Consider the following 15,690-nt stretch of genomic DNA (forward strand, 5'->3'; position numbering starts at 1 on the left):
CATAGGTTGCAGAGAAGATGGAAGATAACGCAGGGCTAAAGAACATAGATTAAGTCAGTTGGAAGATTGATGAACATAAGAAAACGGATGCAGAAGCAAAGCCTACAAGTGCTGGAAATTTATTTATTTATTCCTTTTCAGGGATCTGTACGCTGCTGGCAAAGCCAAGACATGTTGCCCAATGCTAACTGCCCTTGGTAATGTAATAGTGAGCTGCCATCTTAAGCCACTGCTGTTCATTTGGTGCAGGGACTCCCACAGTACTGTTGGAAACAAGTTCCAGGTCTTATATCCAGTGGCAATGAAGAAGCATAATATATTCCCAGTCAGATGCAAATCGAGGTTGGCCTTCCTTGCTAGACGGACTGATTTTAGGTGCGGTGGGGGGGGGGGTTATGTTGCAACTCTACAGAGAAATGGTGAGGCTGCACCCGCAGTACTGTATACAGTTCAGATTAAAAGTTCAAACTACATTTATATTATCGAATATATTATATTATATTATGCACTATACAAACCTTGAGTTTTGTCTTCTAAGAGGCAGCCACGAAACAAAGAAATCGTAAAGAACACATAAAAAAAGACTGTCAAAATGTGCAGAAGAAAAACCAAATCACGCAGACAATAAACGCGAGCAAACAGCGCTCTGAACTGAAGTCCACAGTAAGTTCGTCCCCAGACCTCAGTTCAGCGCAGAGCCGAGTCAATGCAATGGAGCAGCGAGCCGAACCAGCCCATCCCTCGCCTCGGGCCCCTGATGCCCTGAATCTAGATCACCCCAGTTATTGTCCAAACTGGGCTCAATCACTTCGATAAGCTCTGGCATTGATTCAACCTGGACTTGACCTTTCTGTTTTAGCCTGGCATTTAAATCTTTGTCCAAACATCCGCTTCTCCTTACTTGGGGGAAAGACATACTGACTTTGGAGCTAGTGCAGAGAAGGTTCACTGGGAGGAGATTCCACAGATGAAGGCTTTAGTGTAAGAGGAGAGACTGGGAGGCCTGGGTCTAAACTCACTGGAATTCAGAATAATGAGAAGGGATCATTTAGAAGCATATAATGGAGATATATAAGATGCAGGCAGGAAAGTTGTTCCAATGATAAGTGGAGCCAAAATGAAGGAACATAGTATAATGCCAAAGCCTGGATGAACTAAAGCCTCAACTCCTCACTCTATCAATAGCCCACCCACACAATGGCTACTCCGCTTAAACCTGAATTCTTTTTATTGGATTTTACCAAGTGCCTAATTACAGTAAGTGCAATCCACTATCTGCTTGGGAATTGTGTCATGAAAAATGTGCCAACTGCTCCCTTTTGCTTCTTTTAATCTCCTTTTCTCTCTCTACGCAATCCAGCATTTCCTCAGGAACTGTGGTGTGTAAAATGTGCTGACTGCCCAATTAAGTGGCTGCCTCAACTAGCCAAGGTTTCATGAAAATAGTTAAAAAGCAATAAAAAAGACAAACTGACATTTAATGGAGTCACAACTTAGGTAAGTAAATGGAATACAGAACAGATTAGAACATTACCAATAGCACTACAGTGTTATAAAACTGTCTGTTATCTCCTAATAGTTATTGATGGAGAAATTCATCCAGTGCACATTGCCGTCTTCTTTAGATTGTTCGTAAATTAACAAAATTAGCACAGAAACCTAGTGCAGATAATAAGACCAGAAGACCATAAGATGTAAGAGAAGAATTAGGCCATTTGCCCCATCGAGTCTGCTCCACCATTTTATCATGGCTGATTGATACAATGCTTATGACTATTGAAGATAATTGTCAATACCTTCCAATTCTTCATAGTTACTAACTTGCTGAAGTTCTGAAATTGTTTCATTTTCTCTTCTGGTTTTTTCTGGCATCTGCAAGTCTGAGTGAGTGAAACCACAGCGATCTTAACAGCTTTACTGCTTATTTTATACTATTTATCAATGACAAAAATCACTGCTTTTTGAAGACAAATGCACATTACTGATGGTATTTAAATGCTGATTGCTCTAAGGATGGTATAGTGTCTAATGACCATGAGTGCAAGCGACTGACAGAAGTTAGGAACTATTCAGCACCGGTCTCCAGTCCCAATTAAGTGGTAGAGTGTCCCAAATAAAGAAAGGGAATCCCGGCTATATTCTCAATTAGCTTCTGTTCTTTAAGAGCTGTCCCAAATAAGTGGCTGTCCCAATTAACCAATGGCCCAATTAATCCGAATCCACTGTATCACTGTATAAACTTAGATATATATATATATATATATATAAAATTAATTAGGTAATGCAGCACAAGGGGGAAAGAATACCAAGGGACTGTTCATGGGTTCATTGTCCATTCAGAATTCTGATGGCGGAGGGGAGGAGGCTGTTCCTAAAACACTGAGTGTGTGTGTCTTCACGCTCCTGAACCTCCTCCTTGATGGGAGCAAAGGGAAGAGAGCTCTTCCCGGGTGATGGGCATCCTTAACAGTGGGTGCCACCGTTTTGAGGCAGCACATTTTAAAGAAGTCCTGGATGCTGGGGGGCTAGTGCCCATGATGGAGTGACTGAGTTTAAAACTTTCTGCAGGGCTTTTTCTGATCCTGCTCGGTGGGCTCTCAATACCAGATATTGAGACAATCCGTTAGAATGCTGTCCAGGACACACCTGTAGAAATTTGCAAGTGTCTCTGGTATACACTAAGCCTCCTCAAATTCCTAATGAACTATAACCATTGTTGTGCCTTCTTTGTACTTGCATCAATATGTTGGACCCAGGATAGTTCGTCAGAGATCTTGACATCCAGGAACCTGAAACTGCTTATTGTTTCCACCGCTAATCCCTTGATGAGGACTGGTGTGTGGCCCTTCCTGAAGTCCACAATCAATTGCTTTGTCTTACTGACATTGAGTGCAAGGTTGTTGCAGCAGCAGCGCTCAAGCAAATGGTCTATCTCATTCCTATATACTTCCTCGTCAACATCTGAAATGCTGCCAATAATAGTTGTGTCATCAGTGAATTTACAGATAGTGTTTGAGCTGTGCCAAGCCACACAGTCGTGGGTGTAGACGGAGTTGAGCAGAGCACAAGAGAAGCATCCATGAAGTGTGCAGGTGTTGATCGGCAGCGAAGAGGAGAAGTTATTTCCAATCTGCACGGGGCTGTGGTTCAGCAGTGAGGAAGTCCAGTTGCAGAGGAAGGTACAGAGGCCCAAGTTTTGGGGCTTGTTGATTAGTAGTGATGGTCTGATGCTGTTGAATGCTGTGCTCAACTCAATAAGCAGAGGTCTGACACAGGTATTGCTATTGTCCAGCTGGTCCGAGGCCGAGTGGAGAGTCAGTGAGGTTGCATCCACTGTAGACCTACTGTGGCGATAGGCAGACTGCAGTAGATCCAGGTGTCTGCTTAATCAAGAATTGATTCTGGCCATGACCAACCTCTCAAAGCATTTCATCATAGTAGATCAGCAGATGTGAGTGCTACTGGGTGAAAGTCCACACTCTGCTCTGCTCCAGTAGCCACTGTATTTATGTCACTGGTCCAGATAAGTTTCTGGACAATGTCAGTGGGAATCAGCAACCATTGATTGCCAACGGATGATCAATAGATGTTTTCTTCTTAGAGATAGTCATCACCTGGCACTTTTGTAGTGTGTGTATGTATAACTTGCCACCTATTGACCTCCCTAGCATCGAGCACATTTTCAAGAGACAATACCTCCATCACTCAGGATGCTCACCATCTGGGACATGACCATTTCTCACTACTCCAAGCAGAGGGGATCCAAAAGTTCAAAGATTCAAAAGGTTCAAGGTCCATTTATTATCAGAATATGTATTCAGTATGCAACCCTGAGATTCATCTTTCTACAGATAGCTATGAAACAAGAAAGCCGAAAGAACCCAATTAAAAAAAGAACAACACACAATGCAGAGAGAGAGAGAGAGAGAAAGTGCAAATCGTTCGTGCAGTAGGAGCAAGTAGCAGTATTCAGAGTGAAAATGAGTCATGTAGAACATATAGAACATAGAATAGTACAGCACAGTACAGGCCCTTCGGCCCACAATGTTGTGCCGACCCCCAAACCCTGCCTCCCATATAAGCCCCCCACCTTAAATTCCTCCGTATACCTGTCTAGTGGTCTCTTAAACTTCACTAGTGCATCTGCCTCCACCACTGACTCAGGCAGTGCATTCCACGCACCAACCACGCTCTGAGTAAAAAACCTTCCTCTAATATCCCCCTTGAACTTCCCACCCCTTACCTTAAAGCCATGTCCCCTTGTGCTGAGCAGCGGTGCCCCGGGGAAGAGGCGCTGGCTATCCACTCTATCTATTCCTCTTAATATCTTGTATACCTCTGTCATGTCTCCTCTCATCCTCCTTCTCTCCAATGAGTAAAGCCCTAGCTCCCTTAATCTCTGATCATAATGCATACTCTCTAAACCAGGCAGCATCCTGATAAACCTCCTCTGTACTCTTTGCAATGCTTCCACATCCTTCCTATAGTGAGGCGACCAGAACTGGACACAGTACTCCAAGTGTGGCCTAACCAGAGTTTTATAGAGCTGCATCATTACATCACAACTCTTAAACTCTATCTCTCGACTTATGAAAGCTAACACCCTATAAGCTTTCTGTAGGAAGAGGTGCAGTCGACATTTCAGGCCGAGACCCTTCGTCAGGACTAACTGAAGGAAGAGTGAGTAAGGGATTTGAAAGTTGGAGGGGGAGGGGGAGATCCATAATGATAGGAGAAGACAGGAGGGGGAGGGATGGAGCCAAGAGCTGGACAGATGATAGGCAAAAGGGGATACGAGAGGATCATGGGACAGGAGGTCTGGGAAGAAAGACAAGGAGGGGAGGGGTGACCCAGAAGATGGGCAAGAGGTATATTCAGAGGGACAGAGGGAGAAAAAGGAGAGTGAGAGAAAGAATGTGTGCATAAAAATGAGTAACAGATGGGGTACGAGGGGGAGGTGGGGCCTTAGCGGAAGTTAGAGAAGTCGATGTTCATGCCATCAGGTTGGAGGCTACCCAGACGGAATATAAGGTGTTGTTCCTCCAACCTGAGTGTGGCTTCATCTTTACAGTAGAGATGGCCGTGGATAGACATGTCAGAATGGGAATGGGATGTGGAATTAAAATGTGTGGCCACTGGGAGATCCTGCTTTCTCTGGCGGACAGAGCGTAGACGTTCAGCAAAGCGGTCTCCCAGTCTGCGTCGGGTCTCGCCAATATATAAAAGGCCACATCGGGAGCATCGGACGCAGTATATCACCCCAGCCGACTCACAGGTGAAGTGATGCCTCACTTTTAATTCACTACTGCGAAGCCTCTTCCGGTAATGCCTACACCGAAGAAGTTTAGATCCTCTCTTTGACGCGAGTTCAGTGAAACCATCTCTCACTGCTCCCCATTTGTAATTTCTTCGGCTCTTCAACTTTTCGACCACACTTTGACTCAGACTCGCTATCACAGCCATATATCCTTTCTTGGAACGTGCCTCCGTCGCCAACTTACTCCAGTTGGCTTTAGGATTCGTTTCCAAGCCTCTCAATTTGGACCTTCTGAGGATCCCAGGTACTCACATTTTATTGACTCTGCCTCTCGCCGCTTCTCCCGTCAAGCTCTGAAGGCGACTCTCTCCGCCATGAGGAGGTACTTGGTGTCCCTATCCCAGACCCTTCCACACCTTCGTGACACTTTCTTCGCCGTCTGTAATGGTCCTACCCGTTATTTCATTCTCCGTCGGATTCACGCCTGCAATCGCCGTTTTTTTGACTTTGTCATGTTAGGCAAAGATCGCAAGATCCTACATCTACGGACTCCAGAGCCTGCCGGCCCCGACGCTAGCAGGCATGAACTTCAGATTGCGGCTCCTGCCATTGATCTCGCCGGCTCCAACACCTCAGGGCATATTCAAAACCCGGACTCCAGCAACGACCATGGACACCTTCACAGCGATTGTGCAACCACCAACTGCGGCTCCAGCCTTCAACTCCAGGCCGGGTCTTTATGTGCTGCTGTTGTGACTCCCGTCTCCCGTCTCCCCTTCCCCCACCACCACTCCGCAGCCCTGTCTCCCTCAGATCCCACCGTCAGCTCCTGGGCCCTCAGAGGCTCCATCTTCCTCTCACCCCAACCCTCCCCTCTCCATTGACACCCCCAGCCTCCCCCCTCCCCCCTCTGATCCCAGCTCTCATCCGTGCCGGGTCTTTACCATCCCCTCCGACCTTCAACTGTCGGAGGCAGAACGCTCTGTTCTCAGTAAGGGCCTCACCTTTGTCCCCCTTCGCCCACACCTCAGCGAGTTCCGTGTTCGCCACGATGCGGAATTTTTCTTCCGCCGTCTCCGTCTCCGTCTCTGAGCCTACTTCTTCGGCAAGGACTCTTCCACCCCCACCGGTGACCCCTTCTCCCGTCTTCAACCCTCCTCTACTTCATGGACACCCCGCTCTGGTCTTCTGCCTGCTCTGGATCTCTTTATTGCCAACTGCCGACGGGACATCAACCGTCTCGACTTCACCGCACCTTGTCCCCATTCCAACCTCACTCCTTCGGAACGCTCTGCTCTCCACTCCCTCCGCACTAATCCTAACCTTATTATTAAACCCGCCGATAAGGGGGGTGCTGTTGTAGTCTGGCGTACTGACCTCTACCTTGCCGAGGCGCAGCGACAACTCGCAGATAACTCCTCTTATTTACCCCTCGATCGTGACCCCACTAAGGAGCACCAGGCCATTGTCTCCCACACTATCAACGACTTTATCCGCTCAGGGGATCTCCCATCCACTGCTACCAACCTTATAGTTCCCACACCCCGCACTTCCCGTTTCTATCTCCTACCCAAGATCCACAAACCTGCCTGTCCTGGCCGACCTATTGTCTCAGCTTGCTCCTGCCCCACCGAACTCATTTCTGCATAACTCAACACTGTTTTATCACCCCTTGTTCAATCCCTTCCGACCTATTCGTGACACTTCTCACGCTCTTAAACTTTTCGATGATTTTAAGTTCCCTGGCCCCCACCGCTTTATTTTCACCATGGATGTCCAGTCCTTATATACTTCCATCCCCCATCAGGAAGGTCTCAAAGCTCTACGCTTCTTTTTGGATTCCAGACCTAATCAGTTCCCCTCTACCACCACTCTGCTCCGTCCAGCGGAATTAGTCCTTACTCTTAATAATTTCTCCTTTGGCTCCTCCCATTTCCTCCAAACTAAAGGTGTAGCTATGGGCACCTGTATGGGTCCTAGCTATGCCTGCCTTTTTGTTGGGTTTGTGGAACAATCTATGTTCCGTGCCTATTCTGGTATCTGTCCCCCACTTTTCCTTCGCTACATCGACGACTGCATTGGCGCTGCTTCCTGCACGCATGCAGAACTCGTTGACTTTATTAACTTTGCCTCCAACTTTCACCCTGCCCTCAAGTTTACCTGGTCCATTTCCGACACCTCCCTCCCCTTTCTAGATCTTTCAGTCTCTGTCTCTGGAGACAGCTTATCCACTGATGTCTACTATAAGCCTACTGACTCTCACAGCTATCTGGACTATTCCTCTTCAAACCCTGTCTCTTGCAAAAACGCCATCCCCTTCTCGCAATTCCTCCGTCTCCGCCGCATCTGCTCTCAGGATGAGGCTTTTCATTCTAGGACGAGGAAGATGTCTTCCTTTTTTAAAGAAAGGGGCTTCCCTTCCTCCACTATCAACTCTGCTCTTAAACGCATCTCCCCCATTTCAAGTACATCTGCTCTCACTCCATCCTCCCACCACCCCACTAGGAATAGGGTTCCCCTGGTCCTCACCTATCACCCCACCAGCCTCCGGGTCCAACATATTATTCTCCGTAACTTCCGCCACCTCCAACGGGATCCCACCACTAAGCCCATCTTTCCCTCCCCCCCCTCTGCATTCTGCAGGGATCGCTCCCTACACAACTCCCTTGTCCATTCGTCCCCCCCATCCCTCCCCACTGATCTCCCTCCTGGCCCTTATCCACGTAAGCGGAACAAGTGCTACACATGCCCTTACACTTTCTCCCTTACCACCATTCAGGACCCCAAACAGTCCTTCCAGGTGAGGCATCACTTCATCCGTGAGTCGACTGGGGTGATATACTGCGTCCGGTGCTCCCGATGTGGCCTTTTATATGTTGGCGAGACCCGACGCAGACTGGGAGACCGCTTTGCTGAACATCTACGCTCTGTCCGCCAGAGAAAGCAGGATCTCCCAGTGGCCACACGTTTTAATTCCACATCCCATTCCCGTTCTGACATGTCTATCCACGGCCTCCTCTACTGTAAAGATGAAGCCACACTCAGGTTGGAGGAACAACACCTTATATTCCATCTGGGTAGCCTCCAACCTGATGGCATGAACATCGACTTCTCTAACTTCCGCTAAGGCCCCACCTCCCCCTCGTACCCCATCTGTTACTTATTTTTATACACACATTCTTTCTCTCACTCTCCTTTTTCTCCCTCTGTCCCTCTGAATATACCTCTTGCCCATCCTCTGGGTCACCCCTCCCCTCCTTGTCTTTCTTCCCGGACCTCCTGTCCCATGATCCTCTCGTATCCCCTTTTGCCTATCACCTGTCCAGCTCTCGGCTCTATCCCTCCCCCTCCTGTCTTCTCCTATCATTTTAGATCTCCCCCTCCCCCTCCAACTTTCAAATCCCTTACTCACTCTTCCTTCAGTTAGTCCTGACGAAGGGTCTCGGCCTGAAACGTTGACTGCACCTCTTCCTACAGACGCTGCTTGGCCTACTGCGTTCACCAGCAACTTTGATGTATGTTGCTTGAATTTCCAGCATCTGCAGAATTCCTGTTGTTTACCCTATAAGCTTTCTTAACTACCCTATCCACCTGTGAGGCAACTTTCAGGGATCTGTGGACATGTACCACCAGATCCCTCTACTCCTCCACACTACCAAGTATCCTGCCATTTACTTTGTACTCTGCCTTGGAGTTTGTCCTTCCAAAGTGTACCACCTCACACTTCTCCGGGTTGAACTCCATCTGCCACTTCCCAGCCCACTTCTGCATCCTATCAATGTCTCTCTGCAATCTTCGACAATCCTCTACACTATCTACAACACCACCGACCTTTGTGTCGTCTGCAAACTTGCCAACCCACCCTTCTACCCCCACATCCAGGTTGTCAATAAAAATTACGAAAAGTAAAGGTCCCAGAACAGATCCTTGTTGGACACCACTTGTCACAATCTGCCAATCTGAATGTACTCCCTCCACCACGATCCTCTGCGTTCTGCAGGAAAGCCAATTCTGAATCTACCTGGCCAAACCTCCCTGGAACCCATGCCTTCTGACTTTCTGAATAAACCTACAGTGTGGAACCTTGTCAAATACCTTACTAAAATCCATATAGATCACATCCACTGCACTACCCTCATCTATATGCCTGGTCACCTTCACAAAGAACTCTATCAGGCTTGTTAGACACGATCTGCCCTTCACAAAGCCATGCTGACTGTCCCTGATCAGACTATGATTCTCTAAATGCCCAGAGATCCTATCTCTAAGAATCTTTTCCAACAGCTTTCCCACCACAGTCGTAAGGCTCACTGGTCTATAATTACTGGGACTATCCCTACTACCTTTTATAAACAAGGGGACAACATTCGCCTCCCTCCAATCCTTCGATACCATTCCCGTGGACAACGAGGACATAAGGATCCTAGCCAGACGCTCAGCAATCTCTTCCCTCACCTCGTGGAGCAGCCTGGGGAATATTCCATCAGGCCCCAGGGGCTTATCCATCCTAATGTATTTTAACAACTCCTTCCCTCCCTTAATATCAACATGCTCCAGAACATCAACCTCACTCATATTGTCCTCACCATCATCAAGTTCCCTCCAATTGGTGAATACCGAAGAGAAGTATTCATTGAGGACCTCGCTCACTTCCACAGCCTCCAGGCACATCTTCCCACCTTTATCTCTAATCGGTCCTACCTTCACTCCTGTCATCCTTTTTTCCTTCACATAATTGAAGAATGCTTTGGGGTTTTCCTTTACCCTACTCACCAAGGCCTTCTCATGCCCCCTTCTTGCTCTTCTCAGCCCCTTCTTAAGCTCCTTTCTTGCTTCCCTATATTCCTCAATAGACCCATCTGATCCTTGCTTCCTAAACCTAATGTATGCAGCCTTCTTCCACCTGACTAGATTTTCCACCTCAATTGTCACCCATGGTTCCTTCACCCTACCATTCTTTATCTTCCTCACCAGGACAAATTTATCCCTAACATCCTGCAAGAGATCTCTAAACCTCGACCACACGTCCATAGTACATTTCCCTGCAAAAACATCATCCCAATTCACACCCACAAGTTCTAGCCTTATAGCCTCATAATTTGCCCTTCCCCAATTAAAATTTTTCCTGTCCTCTCTGATTCTATCCTTTTCCATGATATTGTTAAAGGCCAGGGAGCGGTGGTCACTGTCCCCCAGATGCTCACCCACTGAGAGATCTGTGACCTGACCCGGTTCATTAGCTAGTACTAGATCTAGTATGGCATTCCCCCTAGTCAGCCTGTCCACATACTGTGACAGGAATCCATCCTGGACACACTTAACAAACTCTGCCCCATCTAAACCCTTGGAACTAATCAGGTGCCAATCAATATTAGGGAAGTTAAAGTGACCCATGATAACAACCCTGTTATTTTTGCACCGTTCCAAAATCTGCCTCCCAATCTGCTCCTCTGTATCTCTGCTGCTACCAGGAGGCCTATAGAATACCCCCAATAGAGTAACTGCTCCCTTCCTGTTCCTGACTTCCACCCATACTGACTCAAAAGAGGATCCTGCTACATTACCCAGCCTTTCTGTAGCTGTAATCGTATCCCTGACCAGTAATGCCACCCCTCCTCCCCTTTTACTGCCCTCTCTATCCCTTTTAAACCACTGAAATCCAGGAATATTGAGAATCCATTCCTATCCTGGTGCCAGCCAAGTCTCTGTAATGGCCACTACATCATAATTCCATGTATTTATCCAAGCTGTCAGTTCATCACCTTTGTTCCTGATGCTTCTTGCATTGAGGTACACACATTTCAGCCCTTCTACCTTACTGTCTTTACACCGTTTATTCTGCTTCTCTTTCCTCAAAGCCTCTCTATATGTTAGATCTGGCTTTACTCCATGCACTTCTTTCACTGCTCTATCGCTCTGGGTCCCATCCCCCTTGCAAATTAGTTTAAACCCTCCTGAACCATGCTAGCAAACCTACCTGCAAGGGTATTGCTCCCCCTCGAGTTCAGGTGCAATCCATCCAATCTGTACAGGTCCCACCTTCCCCAGAAGAGATCCCAATGATCTAAAAATCTAAAACCCTGCTCCCTGCACCAACTCCTCAGCCACGCATTCAACTGCCATCTCCTCCAATTCTTACCATCACTGTCACGTAGCACTGGCAGCAATCCTGAGAACACCACCCTTGAGGTCCTGTTCTTCAGCCTTCTGCCTAGTTCCCGATACTCACACTTCAGGACCTCATCCCTCTTCCTGCCTATGTCATTGGTCCCAACATGTATCACGACTTCTGGTTGCTTTCCCTCTCGTACCAGGACGTTGTGCACCCGGTCAGAGACATCCCAGACCCTGGCACCCGGGAGGCAACAAATCATGCGGGTGTCCTTCTCACATCCACAAAATCTCCTGTCTGCTCCCCTGACTATAGAGTCTCCAATGACGACAGCTCTCCTCTTCTCCATCCCACCCTTCTGCACCACAGGGTCAGACTCAGTGCCGGATGCCCTGCCACTGTGGTTCACACCTGGTCGGTCGTCCCCGACAACAGTATCCAGGACAGTAAACTTATTATTCAGGAGAATGGCTACAGGGGTGCTCTGCACTACCTGTCAGCTCACCTTCGCTTTCCCCCCTCTGACTGTCACCCAACAACCTGCTTCCGACAGCCCAGGTGTGACTATCTCCCTGTAGCTCTCATCTATGACTGCCTCATTCTCCCTTATGAGTCGAAGGTCATCCAGCTGCTGCTCCAGATTCCTTACACGGTCTTCCATTGACACAAAGCCTGAAGCAGCCAAAACTAGCCTCATCTTCAGTTCATCACACAGCGGGGCAAATCATCACAAAGCTCGCAGGCATGAAGCCCAGTGCCGACGGAGCAGCTCACAGCCTGAGCCTCAGTTCCCCACAGAGAGTGGAGAAAGCACTGCAGAGCAGCGAGCAGAACTGGCCCAATCCTTGCCTCTAGTCCCAACGCCTCACCTTTTCAGTCTACCTGGGCCAGTGTTTAAATTGTCCAGACACCGAGTTGCCCCCCGGCACTAGGTCGTGAGTCTCACCACAGCGATACTGTCTGGGCCTGGACCCCACTGCCACATTTCAGCCAGACCTGACGTATCCAAATTCGCCCAGCACTGAGGTTGATCCAACCTTGTTCCCAGTTCAGGTGGACGAGCACTGATCCCCCACTCTCTCCAACTCTGATTCCGACTCAAACGTGCCTCAACATCGCACTACATCACCTTGATCCTTGAGTCAGCCTCACCTCTGCTCACCTCTTCATGGTTTGTAGTGATCATTTACCACAGAAACTGTTTTATTAATGAAGTATTTATTACTTCATTATTGCCTATTGCCTGTTGCCAGGGCCGGGGTCGAAGCATTTGGCAGAGATGGTGCTCGGTGCTCGGTGTCGGAGAGCTGGTCGGAGGCTCGGAGTTTTCGGACGGTCTCGGAGTCGGACTTTGGTCGGATGCTTCCAGGATGCTGCATCGGCAAGTTTGCGGCGCTGGAGGTTTACCGTCTGCGTGAGATGATGGGACTTTCAAGAGACCTTGAGATTTTACTCTGCCATGGTCTGTTCTTATCAAATTACGGTATTGTTTGCACTGTTGTAACTATATGTTATAATTATGGGGTTTTTGTCAGTTTTTCAGTCTTGGTTTGTCATGTGATATCATTCTGGAGAAACATGGTATCATTTCTTAATGCATGCCTTACTAAATGACAATAAAAGAGGACGGAGTGTTCTCATAATCTAATCTAATCTAATTTAGTTGCATTTCCAGCTTTAAGTAAACTGTCATCCATGTTCAGTAGCACCATCTTAAACTGAAAGATTCAAAGTACATCTACTGTCATATACGTATCAGTATCCAACCCTGAGATTCGTCTTCTCCACAGACAGCCACGAAACAAAGAGAACCATGGAACCGTCTCAAAGAAAAACATCAACACGCACCCACGTGCAAAAAAACCATGCAAATGACATCATAAAAAATAAGCAGGAAATACAAAATCAAAGAGTCCAGGCATAATTCAGTTCAGCAGAGTGTTGTGAACTCGCATCTTCTTGTTTACCTGCACTGAACTTTCTCTGTAGCTATTGCACTTTATTCTGCATTGTCATTGTCTTACCGTGTACCAGCATGAAGCACTATGTAGTGAACTGATCTGTAGGGCCGACATGCAAGGCAAGTTTTTCTTTGTACTTTGGAGTATGTATCATTAATAAACCAACTCCAGTTGGGAATGTTCACTGATAATGGCACATTGTTTGATTATGTCCACAGCTGCTCACAAAATGAAGACCATGTCTGGATTCAGAAAGACTTAGGCATCTGTAAGATTGAATCACAATCTGAATAAGGTTTATTATCATTGACATATGCTGTGAAATTTGTCGTTCTGTGGCAGCAGAATATTAAAAGGCATAAATGTAAGATTTATAAGAGCAGAATTAGGCTATTCAGCCCATTGAGTCTTGTCTGCCATTCCATCATGGCTGATTTATTATCCCTCTCAACCCTCTTCTCCTGCTTTTTCCCTGTAATCATTGATGCCCTTACTAACCAAGAACCTACCAAACTCTGCTTTAAATGTACCCAGTGAATTAGCCTCCACAGTTGTCTGTGGTAATGAATTCCAGATTCACCACCTTCTGGCTAAAGAAATTCCTCCTTATCTCGGTTCTAAAGGGCCATACTTCTATTTTGAGTCTGTGCCCTCTGGTCCTAGATTCCCCCACCAGCGGAAACATCCTCTCCATATCCATTCTATCTAGGCCTTTCAACTTTCAATCTCCATCAAACATCCCCAATATTTTAAAAAGAGACATGCTTTGAGTTTTACTTTGGGAAGAAGAAGCAAATGTTTCCCAATAAAAAGAAGGGATCTAAGCCAGACTGGGAGATAATGGAGTAGAACAGTGCCCTCCATTTGCACAGTGGCAGCTGGACAATGCTCTTTTAACAGTGAAAGCTAGTGTGGTGGAAACAGTAACAGCTCTTTACAAAGCACTAATTATTATAGAGAAAAAGGAATTAGAGGATCTTGAACAGTGGCTTTACTATATCCGAAGTGGGAAATCAAGAATCAAGGATCAACTTCATTCACACTGTACCTTTACAATATATATGGCAATGGTGAGGAAAACAAAGGCAATTTTAGCATTCATTTCAAGAGGTCTTGAATACAAGAGCAGGGATGTGATGCTGAGGCTTTGGGCACTGGTAAGGCCTTACCTCGAGTATTGTGACCAGTTTTGGGCTCCTTATCTAATAAAAGATGTGCTGGCATTGGAGAGGGTCCAGAGGAGGTTCGCAAGGATGATTCCAGGAATGAAAGGGTTATCATACAATGGCTCTGGGTCTGTACTCGCTGGAATTTAGAAGGCTGAGGGGGGGATCTCATTGAAACCTTCAGAATGTTGAAAAGGCTTAGACAGAGTGGATATGGAAAGGATGTTTCCCATGATTTGGGAGTCTAGGACAAGAGGGCACAGCCTCAGGATAGAGGGGCATCCATTTACAACAGAGATGTGGAGAAATTTCTTTCGCCAGAAGGTGGCGAATTTGTAGAATTTGTTGCCGCAGTTGGCTGTGGAGGCCAGATCATTGGGGGTATTTAAGGCAGATCTTGATAGGTTCTTGTTTGGCCATGACATCAAAGGGAGAAGGCCAGGGAGAAAAAGGATCAGCCAGGATGCAGTGGCGAAGCAGATTCGATGGGCCAAATGGCCTAATTCTGCTCCTATGTCTTATGGTCTTATGGTCTTACATGTATTATGAATTTGCTGTGGTGTGTTGGTATGGCATGCAACAAAAGCAATTATAAAACATTAAAAATTATATAAAAACAAAATTGTTGGTTAAAATATGGATATGAAATAAAATGTGCATAAACACCAGCATGTACTTACAAAGTAAGTAGCGTTATAAAAAAGAGATTTAAAGTGCAGTGCAGTGCAATGACTGGGGTAATAGACTGAGGGTTGTGGAAGGGGTAGGGTTAATTAGAATGGCATAATAGCTTGCTGTCATCATTAAGACACAATTACGCAAGGGGAGGAAATGATTAGGAGTGGAACAGAATTCCTTCAGCATTTTCACTCACAACTGCTAGATTTACCTACAGGCTGACTACCACTGGGAAATGAAGGGAGGACGAAGGTGCTACCTTTTGAGGAAAGGTTGAGCAGGCTGGAGTTTTAAAGGGCGGCAAATTCTGTTCTCCCATCACCGCCTGGGCTCCCCCCCCCCCGGGTGTCCCTGTTTCCTCCCACATTCCAAGGATGGACAGCGAATGTTAGTGAGCTGTATACATGCTACATTGGTGGCAGAAGCGTGGCGACACTTGCCAGCTGCTCCCAGCACAATCCTCGGAAAGAGTTGGTCGTCATTGCAAATGATGCATTTCACTGCATGATTTGACGT

General features: G+C 46.9%; 1 long non-coding RNA gene across 1 annotated transcript in view; it reads right to left on the reverse strand.

The window, feature by feature from the left end:
• The window catches only part of LOC134344721 (uncharacterized), a 34,507-nt gene extending 28,140 nt beyond the window's left edge, over positions 1–6,367 (reverse strand). Inside the window, exon 1 of the long non-coding RNA XR_010017498.1 lies at positions 6,262–6,367. This is a non-coding gene — a long non-coding RNA (uncharacterized LOC134344721). The remainder of the gene's footprint in view (positions 1–6,261) is intronic.
• Between the last annotated feature and the right edge of the window lie 9,323 nt (positions 6,368–15,690).

The sequence above is a fragment of the Mobula hypostoma genome, chromosome 4, assembly GCF_963921235.1.
Source record: "Mobula hypostoma chromosome 4, sMobHyp1.1, whole genome shotgun sequence".
Lineage (NCBI taxonomy): Eukaryota > Metazoa > Chordata > Chondrichthyes > Myliobatiformes > Myliobatidae > Mobula > Mobula hypostoma.